General features: G+C 46.0%; 1 protein-coding gene across 10 annotated transcripts in view; it reads right to left on the bottom strand.

Annotated features, from left to right (window-relative positions):
- The window catches only part of Atxn7l1 (ataxin 7 like 1), a 231,874-nt gene that overhangs the window by 60,641 nt on the left and 154,030 nt on the right, over positions 1-17,203 (bottom strand). The window contains exon 1 of one of the 10 annotated variants that reach the window (XM_052738309.1): positions 10,048-10,816. The exons of 8 other annotated variants lie outside the window; for them this stretch is intronic. The gene's annotated coding sequence lies outside the window, so the exon portion shown is untranslated. Of the gene's footprint in view, positions 1-9,762; positions 9,881-10,047; positions 10,817-17,203 lie in introns of those variants that run through there. One more of the 10 variants, XM_052738306.1, reaches the window with a different exon arrangement.

Below are 17,203 nucleotides of genomic sequence, written 5' to 3'. Positions count from 1 at the left end.
CCTTTCTGCTCTCATTTCCCACATGGAATGCCCATCCTGAAGGACAGTGCCCGTTAGGCCACATGCTGTGAGGAGAAGACCATTATTATAACTGGAAAACCCCAATTTCATAGGAACAACTTCGCTACTGATCTTGGCGGAGTTTTCATTTGGGGTTTGGTTTTGTTTTTGTTTTTCCTGAGATAACTTCTCATGTAGCCCAGGCTGGCTTTGGCATGTCTGTGTAGCTGAGGGTGATCTTGAATGCCTGATCTTCCCACCTCCAATCTCAGACTGTTGGGTATGGGGGTGGGCCAGTATTCATGGCTCTCCCTCTGGATACTTAGAAAAGTTATTCCCTGACAGCAGCAAAGGACAGCCAGCTGTGGGAGAGGGGCCAGTCTGTACAGAGACAATGCCTCACAAAGGGCCGAGGGTCACATGACTAAGATCTATGAAGCATCCAGAACAGACACATCTCTAGAGACAGAATGCAGGTTAGTGACAGGAGGCAGAGGCAGCTGGCTCTCTTGTGAGTTGTCGGCTAGCTTTGTCTACAAAACAAGTTCTAGATCAGCCAAGACTACATAGTGAGACTGTCTTTAAAAAAAAAAGCCAGTAAACCAGTGCATTTGATGAACGAAAAAGGGGGACACGATTGCTCCTAGGTACAGCTGAAGAGAAGGGTTTTATTGTAGATATGAGAACAGTCAGAGGCATCAGGAAGAGTTCAGATCAGGCCATGGTAAGAGGAGCAAGAGAGGAGGAGAAGAGAGAGAGGAGAGAAGAGAGAAGAGAGGAGAGAAGAGAGAAGAGAGGAGAGAGAGGAGAGAGAGAAGAGAGAGAGGGAGAGAGAAGAGAAAGAAGACAGAGAGAAAGAAGAGAGAGAGAAGAGAGGAGAGAGAGAGAAGAAGAGGAGAAGAGAGAAGAAGAGAGAAGAGGGAGGAGAGAGGGCAAATGGACCACAAGTGGAGACAAGAGTCAAAAGAGTGCCTGGCGGAAATGACTGGGTTATACGGGAAAAGAGAAGCCTGTGGTAAGGGAAGGGAAGAGAAGCCCAGCTGGGCTGAGATGGTTTAGGGAGGGCCTGAGAAGTTCGAGAAGGAGCCACAGGTACTAAGTGAGCCTTGTCCAGGGTTTCTCTGGGACCTGACATTTGAGACCTCTTTTTCTGCTATCAGGCCTCCTTTGGGTCTCATCCAACATAACTTTTAAAACCTGGCTAATACCGATAAACCTTAAATCCCTTCCAGGTGAGCAGCATCCACCTTCTAGTAAGTGGAAAGCAAGTCTCTGAGAAACAAAAGCTTGCTAGAAGACCCCACCCAGGCTGTGGGAAAGTGGGGTCATTTCACACGAGGCCCCAGAATTCAGACGAGCCTTGCAGAGATCATTTCATGACAACTAGCCAGCTTGACAATGTAATGAAAGCCAGAGCTTGGAGGCTCTGGGAGAATTAGAGACAACTTCTTCCCCGAATTAGGGAGAATCAATGTTTCTGACGGCAGAGCTGAGCTAGTCCTTGTCTGCTGCTGTTTCTTGGAATGGCGTCGGTGTGGATGACTGGGTGCGAGCTGGTCAGCCACTGGCCAGGTCTCCTTTCTGGATCATTTGCAGCATTGGCTCCAGGGTGTTACGCTGTGAGCTTTGTCCTCTGGACTCCAGGCCAGCTGGTCAGAGGCTCCTTGAGCACATTGCCCCCACCCAGGGGACTACCAAGAAGAGGTCTGCCGGATATTGCAATGCTTAGCAGTTCAGTGCAGATGAAAAGCGGGCTTATGGCCTGGGAGCCCAACTCCCGCCAGAGTCAAACAGGAACAGCTCTCCTGGCTTCTCTGCCGAGAGTTCCAGGAGGACCTGGAGTCAGAGGTGGACACTTCCCATGGCTAGCTTTCCTGGTGCACTCTGGTTCTTCTGGAACTCTGGCTCTGCCTCTTGGCCTGGCCCATTCTCTCTCCTCACCTCAGGTGCCCACAGAGATATCAGCAAACAAGTGGCTTAAGATAATAAGATGCAAAATTTACATTGCTTTAGCTTCTGAGAAGCAGCAAGTTTGGAAGTGTAACTCTAAACAGAAAAACAGGAAGGGACAGCCCAAGTCAAAACTGTGCCAAGGACAGTTCTGCAAAGCAGATAAACAAATGGCTAAGGAGAGCATATGCAGAGATGCTCCACCTCATCAGCCATTAGAGATATGCAAATCAAATCTAAAAGGAGCTAGCACGCCAGCACACTAGAATGGCTATTTAAACAGAGGAACAGAACAGGAGCTGATGAGGACGAGGAGGAAATGGAACCCCTGCATACTGCTGTTTGGGATGTAAAATGTTATAGCTGCCATGGAAAACAGCATGGTAGTTCCTCAAAACATTAAAATAGAATTACAGTATGATTCAGTAGTTCCATTTGTGGGTATATACCTATATGTGTATCATGTCCAAAATAACATCATTCTGAAGAGCTAATAGACGGAAGCAACATGAGTATTCACAGCTGAATACAAAATATGGCATGTGTGTACATCGGTGCACATGGTGTATGTGCATGTGTGTGCACATGCATGAGAATGAGATGATTTTCTGTTGCTATGATCCAGACAAAAGCAGCTGAGGGGATGAAGGGTCGATGGGCTCACAGTTCAGTGTTACACTCCACCACAGACCAGGTAAGTCACAGCAGGTCACATCACACCCATAAACAGGAATAGAGAGCAACGAATGTGAGCATGCTTACTGCTCAGTGGTTCTCTGCTCTATCGTTCAGAATCCATTGCTGAGGGAATGCTGCCACTCACAGTGGCTAGCCTCCCACCTCAACTAACAAAATCATGACCATCGCTTTCAGAGCTGCTCATGGAACAATCTCATCTGGAAAATCTCGCTGAAACTCTTGCCAGATGATCCTAGATTGTGTCAAGCTGACAACACTAACCATGAGGAGCAGCTGCCGAGATGTCTCATCTGGTGAGCACACTTGCTGCCATGTCAGATGGCCTGAGTTCCATCCCCAGGACCCACATGGTGAAATAAGAGGAACAATCTCCACTGGCTGTCTTCTGACCTCCACACAAGCAACACAAACCCGGATGATAAATAATAAATAAATAAATAAATAAATAAATAAATAAATAAATAAATAAATACACTATTAAAATAAAACAAACCTCTAACCGTCACAGTGGGGTATTCAGCCTTAACAAGGAAGAACATTTTGACATATTACCCTATGGATGAGCCTTGAAGACATCACACTAACTGGGCAGCCACAGAAAGGCTATACCGTAGGGTTCCATTGATATGAAGTAGTTGAGTAGTCAGCTTCAAGCAGACAGGGGAATGATAGTGGCCAGGAGCTGGGGGAGGGAAGGAGGAGCCTGCTGTTATTTATTAGCAGCTACTGTGTTTCTGTTTTGCAAATCCAGGAGTTCTGGAGATGGTGGTAGCAATGACTGTAAAACAACATGACCGTACCGAATACCTTTGAGCTGCACATTAAAATTAATTATGATGGGCCAGGAGCCTTTAATCCCAGTACTTGGGAGGCAGAAGCAGGCAGATCTCTGTAAGTTCAAATTCAAGGCCAACATGGTCTACATTGTGAGTTCCAGGTCAGCTAGGCCTACACAGTGAGAACCTATCTCAAAAACTAAACATTAGGAGCTGGAGAGATGGCTCAGGTTAAGAGCACTGGCTGCCCTTCCAGAGGTCCTGAGCTCAATTCCCAGCAACCACTTAGTGGCTCACAACCATCTGTAATGAGATCTGATGCCCTCTTCTGGCCTGCAGGCATACATGCAGACAGAACACTGTATACATAATAAATAAATAAACCTTTTTTTTGTTGTTGTTCGTTTTGTTTTTGTTTTTCGAGACAGGGTTCCTCTGTGTAGCTTTTGGAGCCTGTCCTGGAGCTCACTTTGTAGACCAGGCTGGCCTTGAACTCACAGAGATTCACCTGGCTCTGCCTCCGAGTGCTGGGATTAAAGGCACGCGCCACCACCGCCCAGCTAATAAATAAATCTTTAAAAAATTAAATAAAATAGATAAAATTTCTCCAGAGAATAAATCCTTTAGGGATACGGCTCAGTAGTTAAGAGCGCTTGTTCTTGCCAAGGTTCCAGGTTCAGGTCCCAGCACCCACATGGTGGCTCACAACTATCTGTAACTACAATTCCAGATGGCAGCAGGCAGGCAGCTGATGCACTGACATACAGACAAAACACCCCCACACACTGACATACAGACAAAACACCACCCCCACACAAAATAAACAAACCTAAGGTTAAAAGAACAGTCAAAGGTAGAATCACCCACTGACGAATGAGAAAACAAAACCTGTAGTACAGCCGTACTTCACCACAGAAAAGAATGAAGTTATGGTGTGTGCCATAATACAGATGAACTCAAGAAGAGAAGTCAGGCACACTGGGCCATATACCCTGTATGCTTTCATCTATACGCAGTGTCCAGAGGAGGCAGACCCCTAGACAGACCGCCAGCACCTAGACAGGACTGACTGCACAACGTAACTGCGTCCAATGCCAGTGCGTTCTTCAGCTCAGAAGAGTTAATGTTATGTTGTGTGAGTTTCAGCTAGGCAACAACAATGGTCAAATCCCAGCAGAAGATAAAGTCCAGGATGAGCTGGAAACAGAACAATCTGTTTTAAGATAACTGAGAGTTACCTTCAAAACCCTGCTTGGAGCCGCTTAAAGGAGCTAATTTTTAAGTTAAGGTAATTAAGGCAGCCGGCAGGAGACAGCAAACAGGTATTCTAAGACAGCAGTTCCCCAATGCTGCCAATTTGGGTCAGTGACTAAGTGTTACTTTGTTTTAAGCAAGATGCATCCTCCCTGCTTCCCTGCGGCTGCGAGGGGGTATCCTTTTACTACAAACTGATGACACGTGGTTACTATACTTTATTACTGCCAGGGGACTGTTCTGATTTTAAACCAGTGACATTACGACCACGCACACTGCAGACGGGTCCACTGCCTATTGACAAACAGGACTCTGAGACGCAGCTACCCTCTGGCTCTAGCATCCCTGGCACAGCTACCATTCCCATCAGGAGCTCCTGCTGCTCAAGAGCTGGACATTACACACAGAGAGCCATCAAATATGTGTTTATCACTTCAAGAAACATTATACCGATGAGGTGGTTTTCTAGTTCCCGCTCTGAGTGGCCATCAATGCACACATTATACAGCTGAAACCAATAGCAAGAACTCAGCTATCCAAAGCTGGAGCCTGAATTCCAGTGCTGTTACCTACTGATGTTATCAGACCTGTGTCTCCAGGGCTGAGGGAGAAGTGTTGAGATCTGACAGGTAAAACACACTTAAAAGTTGATGCTGGGCAGCGGTGGCACAAGCCTTTAATTCCAGCACTCGGGAAGCAGAGGCAGGCTGATCTCTGAGTTCGAGGCCAGCCTGTTCTACAGAACCAATTCCAGGACAGCCAGGGCTACACAGAGAAACCCTGCCTCAAAAAAAAAAAAAAAAAAAAAAAAAAAAAAAAAAGAAGAGTTGAGCCAACTTAGGCAAACATAAATAAGATTGTAACTAAATAATTTAGAAATAACAACAAAAATACCATTTCTATCCTGTGTTTGGCAACCTATCTGTCAAACTAAAGAGGAATCTAGACATGAGCTTCTATTTGGGGACAAGACAGACAGATAGCTACAAGGGAACCACCATCCCTAGGCTCCTTTCCTGGAAGAGTTGTTCCTTTTCCATGAAGATCAGAGCCCCAGCTGGCTTGAGAAGGGATTGATTGGGCTTCCCTGACACTACTTGACAAGAAGCCCCTCAGCCTTCAGGAACATACTGTCCATCAACACCCTTGTTGACACACTGTCCATAAGCATCCTTGTTAAGGCCGAGACCTGTGTAATTAGCACGATCTGGCAGGTGACCAAGCACCAGGTTGTGTTTAGCTCCTATGTGGCACGATCCTCACAAGTCCCTGGGCTTCCATCTTACAGATGGGGTTTCTAAGAAAAGCAGCTCTGGGTTCAAACACTCAGGTGTCTGCAGTCTGTTGTGCTCCTAGCATCTTCAGGGACAGAATGAACTTCACTAGGAAAACACCTTGGCCACACTTTGCAAAGGGCTGTCAGAAGCCACCTGTTGGCTCCTCATGGCATACCACTGTAAAGATACCCTCCAGCAGGGGAGAGACTGACAAAACCGGTATGGCCAGCCCAGGCCCCTGGGGAAAGAGCAGCGGTTCCAATGGGAGCCAACAGCTGGCATAAGGTTTCTCAACGTCCACGGAACCTAAGGGCAGATTAAAACATAAAAACTAAACAAACATATATATATAATTATTGGCACGACATTGGGAAGATTGTACCAATGAATCTGTGAACAGATTAAGGAGTTTGATCAGAAAGGTGCTGGGAGAAAGAGGAAGGAAAGCCTGCCAGGTAATTCCGAGAGCCCACTGGTCCATAAGCTGTTCTTTCTGAGCTCCCTCTATGTGAATCTCCCAGACCACCGGGCTGATGAAGTCTCTCAGATCAGAATGCATGAAAAGTAACTTAGGCATTCATAGCCATTACGAGATTTTCCCTGTGACTTTAGAAGACACATTTTTGTTTTGTTGCTGTTGTTCCCTATGCCTACTCATGGCTATGGGAACAAATCCACAGGAGACCCTCATAGCATAGAGTTGCTGAGGCTGCTTCTGGACTTGAGACAGGACCAGACTTATCTGGTTGGACAGTGCCCATCATCCATATGTTCAGTCTCTAATTCTCTAGTTCTTGAGAGTGTAACAAGGTCTGTGAAGTGGTCATTAGGTAAAGGACCTAATCCAATAGGACTAGAGTTATTACTTAAAAAGTATGGGGCACCAAGGACAAGTACTCAGATGATGCACCTTGAGAAGGCAGCAAGCCTGGTATGGTCATGTGCAAGGCCTTAGGAGACTCCAACCCTGTCAGCACCCTTGGTCTTGGAATTCAGTTTCCAGAACTGTGAGCCAATGAGCTTTGGTTGTGTAAAATATCTTCTAGACCAACTCCAAGTAGAGAGCTCCTAAGTTCCCACACAGTCACAGCACAACTGCACAGAGCAGGTATAATGGAGGCATGGACACACAGCAGGTGTAATGAAAGCATGCACACAGAGCAGGTGCACTGGAGGCATGCACACAGAGCAGGTGCACTGGAGGCATGAACACACAGCAGGTGTACTGGAGGAATGCACACACAGCAGGTGTACTGGAGGCATGCACACACAGCAGGTGTACTGGAGGCATGCACACACAGCAGGTGTACTGGAGGCATGCACACACAGCAGGTGCACTAGAGGCATGCACACACAGCAGGTGTACTGGAGGCATGCACACAGAGCAGGTGCACTGGAGGCATACACACACAGCAGGTGCACTGGAGGCATGCACACAGTACAGGTGTACTGGAGGCATGCACACAGAGCAGGTGTACTGGAGGCATGCACACAGAGCAGGTGTAATGAAGGCATGCACACACAGCAGGTGTACTGGAGGCATGCACACACAGCAGGTGCACTGGAGGCATGCACACACACAGCAGGTGCACTGGAGGCATGCACACACAGCAGGTGTAATGAAGGCATGCACACACAGCAGGTGTACTGGAGGCATGCAAACAGAGCAGGTGCACTGGAGGCATGCACACACAGCAGGTGTAATGAAGGCATGCACACACAGCAGGTGTAATGAAGGCATGCACACAGAGCAGGTGCACTGGAGGCATGCACACACAGCAGGTGTAATGAAGGCATGCACACACAGCAGGTGTAATGAAGGCATGCACACAGTGCAGGTGTACTGGAGGCATGCACACAATGCAGGTGCAATGAAGGCATGCACACACAGCAGGTGTACTGGAGGCATGCACACACAGCAGGTGTACTGGAGGCATGCACACACAGCAGGTGTAATGAAGGCATGCACACAGTGCAGGTGTACTGGAGGCATGCACACAATGCAGGTGTAATGAAGGCATGCACACAATGCAGGTATAATGAAGGCATGCACACACAGCAGGTATACTGGAGGCATGCACACACAGCAGGTGTACTGGAGGCATGCACACAGAGCAGGTGTACTGGAGGCATGGACACAGAGCAGGTGTACTGGAGGCATGCACACAATGCAGGTGTAATGAAGGCATGCACACAGAGCGGGTGACTTTAAGAGCGGCAAATAGCCAAGTCCTTTAATCAACTTCCTCCCCTGGCTTATGTCTTACTCTGAAAGGTTCTGACTAATCCACATATCATTAATGTGGTTCCAGAAAAAGACAAGACCTTGGAGTGAGAGGATTCATGGCCCATGAGGTAGCCACCAGCAAAAAGCTGGTGAAGGTTTGATGACTGTGCTGGGCCTGACGTCCCACCTCTCAGCTCCTCTATGAAAGCATGGGGCATAGACGGTCAAAGACCCGAAGCAAGCCAACTTTGTCATTATGTTCTGCAAGATTCGAAGAGACAAAAAAATATACTTTTATATGGATGTGAGAAATGTGGAGGAGGAAAAGAAACTGTAGCCCTAAAATGGCTATAATAACATCCAGCTTGGGCTCAATGGTCATGTTTACTACTTCGGAAAATTCCATTTCAACTGTCCTTTCTCATGTAGGAGTTGGGGTGACAGTGGTGTTGGGGCCTGTTTGTGTGTACGCCGTCTGCGATGGAAGCACCCTGCCTCCTCTGAAGGCCTTTCACTAGCAGGTCTGAACGCAGCTGCTTACTGCTTTCTCCCTCCTTTTCGATTTGTTTAGTTTAAAATATTTAACCGCGGCACAATGAAGTGTCTCATTTACAGCGTTCTCTTGGACCATTAGGAGGGGACTCCACACTCATTATGCTGATGAGCGTTCTACTTACCCATGCAAATTCCAGGCGTAGCAGCCTGGGAGATGGGAGGTGCTCTAGGTACGCCATCAAAAGCTTTTTCTTTTCTTTTCTTTTTTTTTTTTTTAATTTTGCAGCCACTCAGTGGGCAAGGCAGAGCAATTTTTAGCCAATGGCTGTAGTAAATATTATGGGAAACCCTTTTTATGGAGTGCTAATTCTGGCAGAGCATTTTCTTAAGTGCTCATGTAACGTTCTCATTCAAACCTGCCTGGGAGCCCCCAATGCCTGATAATCTACACAGGTCACGTGTGAGGGGACATGCCATTCAGCAGTGGCTGGTAGCCATTCTTTACAACGCTACCAACATCTCAGGATTACAGCCGTTTCTGCGGGACAAACTTTCCAACCCACGAACTTCCCTTCGGCCATCCGTCCACCGTCCCATCCCCCATGACCCTGAAACTCACCGACTGGCTCCTGGCCGGGCTGCAGGCCACCAGATGACACTGCCCCCGTGAGTTTGACAAAACAACCACAGCAAACTTTTTTGGAGGTTTGAAACAATACCCAACCCTTTCGGAGCGTCCCTGAGGAAATGGCATCATCACTTTCATTTTACTCCATTTGTGACAACCCAAAGAAAACAACGCAACCTACTACAGTCGCCAGGGATCTGCTGGCAGCAGCGGCTGGGGAATGCTATCAAGTGACCTTTCAGAGAAATTAATTTTCAAGAGCGATAATGGCTTGTGCTGCGCATACATTCAGCGCCACTTCTGTCGGCATGGAAAAGAATTTCACTTTCTACGGTTGGAACAGAAACTCTCATACATCCCCATTTCTTAAAAAAAAAAGTCTATAAATAACCCAGGATCAGCAAAATTATGCAAAACACCCTGCTAGAAGAAGAAATGTAAACTAAAACCACTTACAGAGCGACTCTGGCTGCCAACTTAATCTGATGCTACGACGACGACTGTAAACATGTTGTACTTTTGGAACCTGAAGTGATCCACGTTAGTACAGATGCCATCACAAGGGGGAGGGGGAGGGAGGGGGAGGGAGGGGGAGGGAGGGAGGGAAAGAGAGAGAGAGAGAGAGAGAGAGAGAGAGAGAGAGAGAGAGAGAGAGAGAGAGAGAGAGAGAGAGAGAGAGAGAGAGATTCACAACAGCAACAACGAAACAGCAACAAAAGCCTAGCCGCAAAACAGAGCAACCTGATTCGGTATTCTGCACGGTGCACGACCCGGCGGCTGACCAGCTGCAGTTAGTACCAGCTCCCCTCGCTTGCACACGCCGACTGTTTTGACTACAGGCACTTGTTAAACACAGAGTTTCAGGTCCTACCAGTTGGACACCAGAAGTTCATAGAACTGACCCAGTGCCAAAAACAACAAGCGCAGAAAGCGAAACGCCTCGTGTGAGTGTTTGGTTAACTGTTTACTCGGAGCCTGAAGCAACCAGTAACACTAAGAGTTTAAAAGACCTTAAATAACAAAAGCAAAAGATTAGCAACTTGAAAATGAGATGGATGTTGGCAGATAATGTGAAGACATTAAGTTACTATATTGGTGGAGGAAGGGGGTTGGTGTCACATGACACATTGTGGTTATCAGCAGAAGGACGGGGTGTTTCCTCAAGCATCTTCCATACGATTGGTTTAGAGATATTTGCAAAGATTGGTTTAGAGATATTTGCAAAGATTGAGGACTTCCAGGGTTCGGGAAGTTGGTAAATCCCATGGGAGAAAAAAGGGACATATTGGATAATGTTTTTTAAATGCAATAAGAAGTTTCCAAGTTACCTACTGTGTGCATCAAGATTGAGACCAGAGATTGAGACCACACACTGGAAGCATGGTCCTGGCTGGCCCAAGGGCAGGCACCATGCCTCTGGAAACTGCTTTAGGGCTCCCTTTGGAATGAGGAATGCTGGGGACCAGCTTTCTGTCTAATCAAGACTGGAATCTACACTCTTGGACAATGACAAGGAGAGGTCTTTTCACTTTGCAAAATGAAGTGGAAAATAAAAAAAAAAAATTCCGTTGCTGAGCAAGGTTTTCCATTTCTTCCCCAGAATGCGCCAAGCACTATGTCCTTTAGGATAACCATAATTAGCCAGATTAAATTTTGGAGTTACTTAAGGATTTAGGTAAACTAAATTCCATGAGAATTGGGGTATGGATGTAGATATTTTAATTTGGGTGTAGACTTAAACCTTCTGTATTACCCATCATCTATCTATCTATCTATCTATCTATCTATCTATCTATCTATCTATCTATCATCTATCTATATATCATCCATCTATTATCTATCATCTCTTTCATCTATGTATCTATGTATCATCTATCTATCGTCATTGCCTATCTGATTTGATAGACTTCAAATGTCTCTGCAAGTCATGCAAATCCTAGGACTTGGTCTTTAGAAACATCTTGTGAGGTGGATGGCAAGACCTGCTATTCTCACCCCATTTTCTGAAGCAGGGAAACACAGGCTGGACTTTCTCAGGGTCATGCAAGCAGGAACAGAGTCTATCACTCTAATCGTGGGGTGCAGCCTATGAGATTTGCAGGTGTGAGGGCTTAGGTTCTCCATGTCCTTTTTTTTACCCCTCTCTTTAGATGCATGGGGATTGAATCTAGAGCTTTTCACATGTTAAACACATGCTGTACACTGAACCATCCCCTCACAAAGCCCTTAAAAACAACATGCTTTGTTATTCCCATTTTCACAGGTAAGTAGATGGAGAGTCAGGAAGGCTACATGATTTGGTTAGTGCCAGGCCTTCCATCCCCAGCCCAGCCCTCCTTATTTGCCTCTATCATGTTTCCAGAAAACAGAATGCTAGAACTAAAAAGACGGATCATGAATGTGTAAGATCTCCCGTATTTTTTGGTATTGTCACTGTAGCAGATTGCAGCCTGCCAGTACCACACAGAAGCCTTCCTTCTGTGCTAGGGCAAGCTTCTCACATCTGTGCTCCAGAGCTATTGTTTCAACAGAAGACATCCTTTTCCATCCAGTTTGTATCCTGAATGCTCTGATCCCACTGGTTCATTCACCTGTTATCCTTGGCTCCTCACTCAAATCCAGTTTAAGAACATGGAGGAGAAGCCTGCAGCCCCACCAAACTGCAGGTTTGGAAGCCTGTGTGTCCAGTTTGCTCGCAGAGGGCTCTGGGTTTGCAGATCTTTTAACATAGGGCTCAAAGATAGGCCTTTGCTGAGTTTGCATATTTCTTCTTCAATAAGGACCACTGATAATATTTAATCGCACAAAGGTACCCATCATAATGGCTCTTTCTCCATGCTAGGTGGACACACTCATTGCCGCAGCAGAGAAGACATGACTGCTACACTGTGCCCTGAAGCAGGCTTGCTGCAGGGTTTGGCTATCTTTCTCAGGGGATGTGGAAGTAGGACACTGTAGATGACCAGGAGGTCTGGTCTGCAGTTAGGAAAGGAAGTTCCTGGAAAGAACTGAACCACACTGAAGTCTATAGAACTGATTAGCCGATTCTGTGACACAGAGAGGGTGGGACCCTGAAAGCACAGAGCCAACTTATCTTGGGGCGCTTTTAGTCCCCATCACAGCCATTAATTCCCTCCTCTGTATGTGACCCAACATCTCTGTGACCAGTAGGTAACTCTTTTGGAATATATAAACATACCCCTAACCAAAAGACCAACAATAGCCTCAGATAGCATCTGAGGCCTACAGAGGAGATACCCCACTTTGCAGTGACCCACCTACCTCACAATTCCACCAATGTACAAGCAAAGTATTTGGATTTATGATTTTTTTGTTCTATTACCACTTTGAAATATGGTATTTGGGAAACCCTAAATCTGTGTTCCCAGGCCAAGGTCACTCATAGTTAGCCTCAGAACAAATGGTCTCCTTTCCACTTTGAGATGAGAGCTGTGTTTTTGGGGTGAGACAGGGGGAAATGAAGATGTTCAGCAGGAACTGAAGGCTGAGGGCCAGTACTGGGGACACTGAATATAAAACGCAGGAGGGAGCTGGTTAAGAAGAGAAGATTAGCACTCAGGAGGCAGAGGCAGCTCTGAGTTTGAGGCTAGCCTAATCTACAGAATGAGTTCCTGAACAACCAGGACTACACAGAGAAACTCTATCTTGGAAAAAAAATGAAGATTAGGAAATTCTAGAATGTTTTACCACCTCCTCATGAATCTTTATCTTGAAACAAAACATAAAAAGTCATGGAAGTAAAAGCTAGGACAGTTGTGTGTCCTATTGAACCTCATAGAGTGGAATCAGAGCAGCACGCATCACACAGAATGATGGAATCCACACATCCTAACTGGCCGAAAAGGTTCTGTGGTTGTGTGGGATGACTATGTAGTGGCTCTTGTGGCTTGTGAACATTCACTTTGAAGGGGGTTATTTGAGGTTGCTTGGGGAATAGTATGACATTTGTATCCACAATGCCTGAAAAAGTATGAGCTCAGGGTAAATCAGAAATCTTGGCAGGAAAATGTGTTTGCTTATAAGACATAAGGTGAGTATCTCCAGGTAGCGTGTGACTCCTCCTGAGCACAGAGTCCACTTTTATAAAATTCGAAAGTAGGACACATGCTTTGACAAGCACTGTCAGATTTAGGGAAGACAGAGTAAGGTATTTACAACTAGAACTGTGTCAGAGAGATGCCGCCAAGGCTGACATCTGAGTTCCATCCCTGGAACCCACAGGTTAGAGGGAGAGAACTGACTCCTGGAATTTGTCCTCTGACCTTCACATATATATATATGTAAAGTGGCATGCATGCACCCTCACACACATAAGATAGATAGATAGATAGATAGATAGATAGATAGATAGATAGATAGACATAATAGATAGCAGACAGACAGACATAATAGATAGATAGATAGACAGACAGACAGACAGACAGACAGACAGACAGATAGATAGATAGATAGATAGATAGATAGATAGATAGACAGACATAATAGATAGATAGATGGCAGACAGACACAATAGATAGATGATAGATAGATAGATAGATAGATAGATAGATAGATAGATAGATAGATAGATAGATAGATAGATAGATGGATGGATAGATGGACAGACAGACAGAGCCAGATATGGTGGTGCATGTCTTTAATCCCAGGACTTGGGAGGCAGAGGCAGGTGAAGCCTCTGTGAGTTCGAGGCCAGCCTGATCAACACAGCAACGCTCCAGCACAGGCAGGGCTACATAGAGAGGCCCTGCCTCAAACAAACAAACAAATAATAAATAGAACAAAAAAAGAGAGGCCTGGAAATCTATGGGTCATGCTGGTAACAAGAAGTTAGTAGAAGCAGGCTAGCAGAGGGAAGTGTCCTACAGACAGGAAGGTGCTGCAGCTGACAATGGTGTGCTTCACAAAGACATCTTTACCACAGACCAGGAAGAGCAGCTCACCACCACTGGCACATCAGTGCTTCAGAGAATGCCAGGGAGCTCAGTACAGCAGACCTGGAGACAGCAGTACTGACAGAAATGTCATAGGCTCCCATGTCCGTGCTCTGGGCTTTATGGGAATGAGGAAAAGACAGACAGAGAAAAACTGGGATAGCATAACGGAGCTCTCCGATGGAGAGGTCGCGGAACCATGGAAGTTTATTTTATGTAGTAGCACAGGGAGGTGGGGTTGTCGCATGCAGATAAACAAGGAGGCAGGGTTATTGTACTCAGCTGGACAGAGAGGCAGGTTTAGCTAATCTCAGTAGACATCTCTATAGAGGAGTGGTCTTTAGGCCATAAACATCTAGGGGAGAAAAGTACAGTGAAAATTTCTTTTCATTCAAACTAGGGGAAGGCTTTGCCATCCCTCTGAGGCTCACTCAGGGAAGCCGTCACCACATCTATGGTCTGAGGCATTGGGTTAGTGATATGGCCATACCAGTGTAACACATTCACCCAGGACTTCGTTGGCTCCCTACACGTAATGTTCATGTTCGTGGCTGTGGCTTCTACCGGCTTCAAGGTCGCTTGAACCCTTGGGTCCGATCACAGTGGTAGCCCTGCAGACTTCCCAGCTACTGTCTGCACTGGACTCAACACTCGGGACTCCATCTCCTGGATGTGCCAGACAACACCTGTGACCAACTTATAGCTCATGTCCCAAGAGACTGTAACCAACATTATAAGTTAGTTTTACACGTATGAGACCACTGCCCTTAGACATTTGATGAGAATGGTAATTTTAGCTAGACTTAGCCAGAAATGCACTAGAATTTGAAAAATGACTTTATAGTGAAGGTCAAAAAATATGGGGTGACTGCAATCTAGACAGTTGAAAGGAAGGTCCTTCCAGCCCAGTTCTGAATCTCATTTTCCTTGTAAGCCAATGCCTAGCAACAGTTCAGAAGCTAGTGTTTTTAATACATTTTGAATGAATAAATAAAATCTAAATGTGAATCACTACACAGATACAGAAAGTGAATATGTTACATGTATATCAGATTTGCTTGGTTATCTTCCTTCCTTCATTTCTTTTTCTTTTTTATCCTTTGTAGTGTGGAGGGTCAAACTCAAGACCTTTCCCATGCCAGGCAAGAGCCAGACCAAATTAAGTGTGTGTGTGTGTGTGTGTGTGTGTGTGTGTGTGTGTGTGTGTGTTAGTATGCTCAGACAGGCTCTTAGAGAAGCTAAAGGAGGCCATCAGATTGCCTGGAGCTGGAGTCCCAGAGGTTGTGACCTGCCAGATATGGGAGCCAAGAACAGAACTCTGGTCCTCTGCAAGAACAGCAAGTGCTTTTATCCTCTGAACCATCTTTCCAGCACCTCAAAATAGGTATATATTTTTTTAAGTTGTGGTTCAAATTAGGTAGATCACAGGTACACAACACCATGCCCTGCTTATTAGCACACTAGCACTGACATTGCATTAAGTGTTGCAACTAATCTGGAGACGCGGGAGGCCATGAGAGGATGCATGGGAACTCCATGCAAAAACACCATTTCCTATTTTTCTCAGATGCTGGGGATCAAGTCCAAACCCTTACACACACCAGTTAAACACTCTGCCTCTGAGTTATCCAGGCCCTACTATAGCATTGTTCTCCAGCGCCTGAGGATTCTGGTTGCAGGGATGGCACCAATCCCCCAAGAAAACTGAGGGACACTGAATTTGGGCATTTTTTTCAAGGTGGTGTTCAGGCATTTATCACTGTAAAACTAATTGCAGGGTCTCCAACTGGAGCTTTCAAAGTTTTGACACTTACCTACTTTTAAGAGAGAAATGTTGGCTTGCAACTTCCTGTGCACATTTGTATAGAAAAGAGTAGTGTCTGGGAAGGTCTTTAACAGCTTTTCTTCTCTCCCCTCCCTGCTTTTCTCCTCTCTGTCTCTCCCCTTCCTATCTCATTTGTCTTAACTTCTTTTTAATTTTAGATTTATTTATTTTATGTGTTGCTGCAAAATCAACAGGTACTGTTAACTCTGGAGCCATATATCTTGCCTCTCCCTCTTTTTTTTTTAATTCTTTAAAAACTTGGTCAGGACTTACTAAATGGGTAGTGAAGTCTGCAGAGAAGGAGGAAGCGTTCCAAGCTATTCACCCTACACACAGCTGGCCTCAACTTCCCCACCTGTGCCTTGTCATTTCCTTTTGCCTCTCTATCCTGCTGCTTAGAACCCTCTCTTCCCCAGGCTGGAAGTCAGGCCAAGCAGCCTGTTAGTATGCTGTATGCAAATTGCTCTCAAGGAACCCAAGGGTATCTGCTGACCATGATGTGGTGCTGAGATGCAGATTTGGTATAGCACCATGCAGCACCGGCTCTTGACTAGGCAACATGCAACCAGAAAACACCTCCTGTGCACATGACTTTCCCTTTGAATGGAGTAAACTGATAGTTGGGGGCTCTGGCTGCTAGGGCTCTAAAATGAAAGGGGCTCTAGGCAGTGAGCTTAAGGAGGGACTGGGTCTGGTCTGTTGTGTGTGAGGTGCCCAGATCCTCAGCAGCACTGCTGCATCTGAGCTGTCTACCCTAGCCGGCCTTTGCTCTGCTACTTTTAGCAACTCCTAGTCTAGCCTTCAGCCATCTAGTCTAGCCTTCAGCCATCTAGTCTAGCCTTCAGCCATCTAGTCTAGCCTTCAGCCATCTAGTCTAGCCTTCAGCCATCTAGTCTAGCCTTCAGCCATCTAGTCTACCTTTCAGCCATCTAGTCTACCTTTCAGCTATCTAGTCTACCCTTCAGCCATTTAGTCTAGCCTTCAGCCATCTAGTCTACCCTTCAGCCATCTAGTCTACCTTTCAGCCATCTAGTCTACCTTTCAGCCATCTAGTCTACCCTTCAGCCATCTAGTCTACCTTTCAGCCATCTAGTCTACCTTTCAGCTATCTAGTCTACCC

Source organism: Peromyscus californicus, unplaced genomic scaffold (genome assembly GCF_007827085.1).
Source record: "Peromyscus californicus insignis strain IS unplaced genomic scaffold, ASM782708v3 Scaffold_15__1_contigs__length_86483966, whole genome shotgun sequence".
Lineage (NCBI taxonomy): Eukaryota > Metazoa > Chordata > Mammalia > Rodentia > Cricetidae > Peromyscus > Peromyscus californicus.
This window is presented reverse-complemented; position numbering and strand designations above follow the sequence as displayed.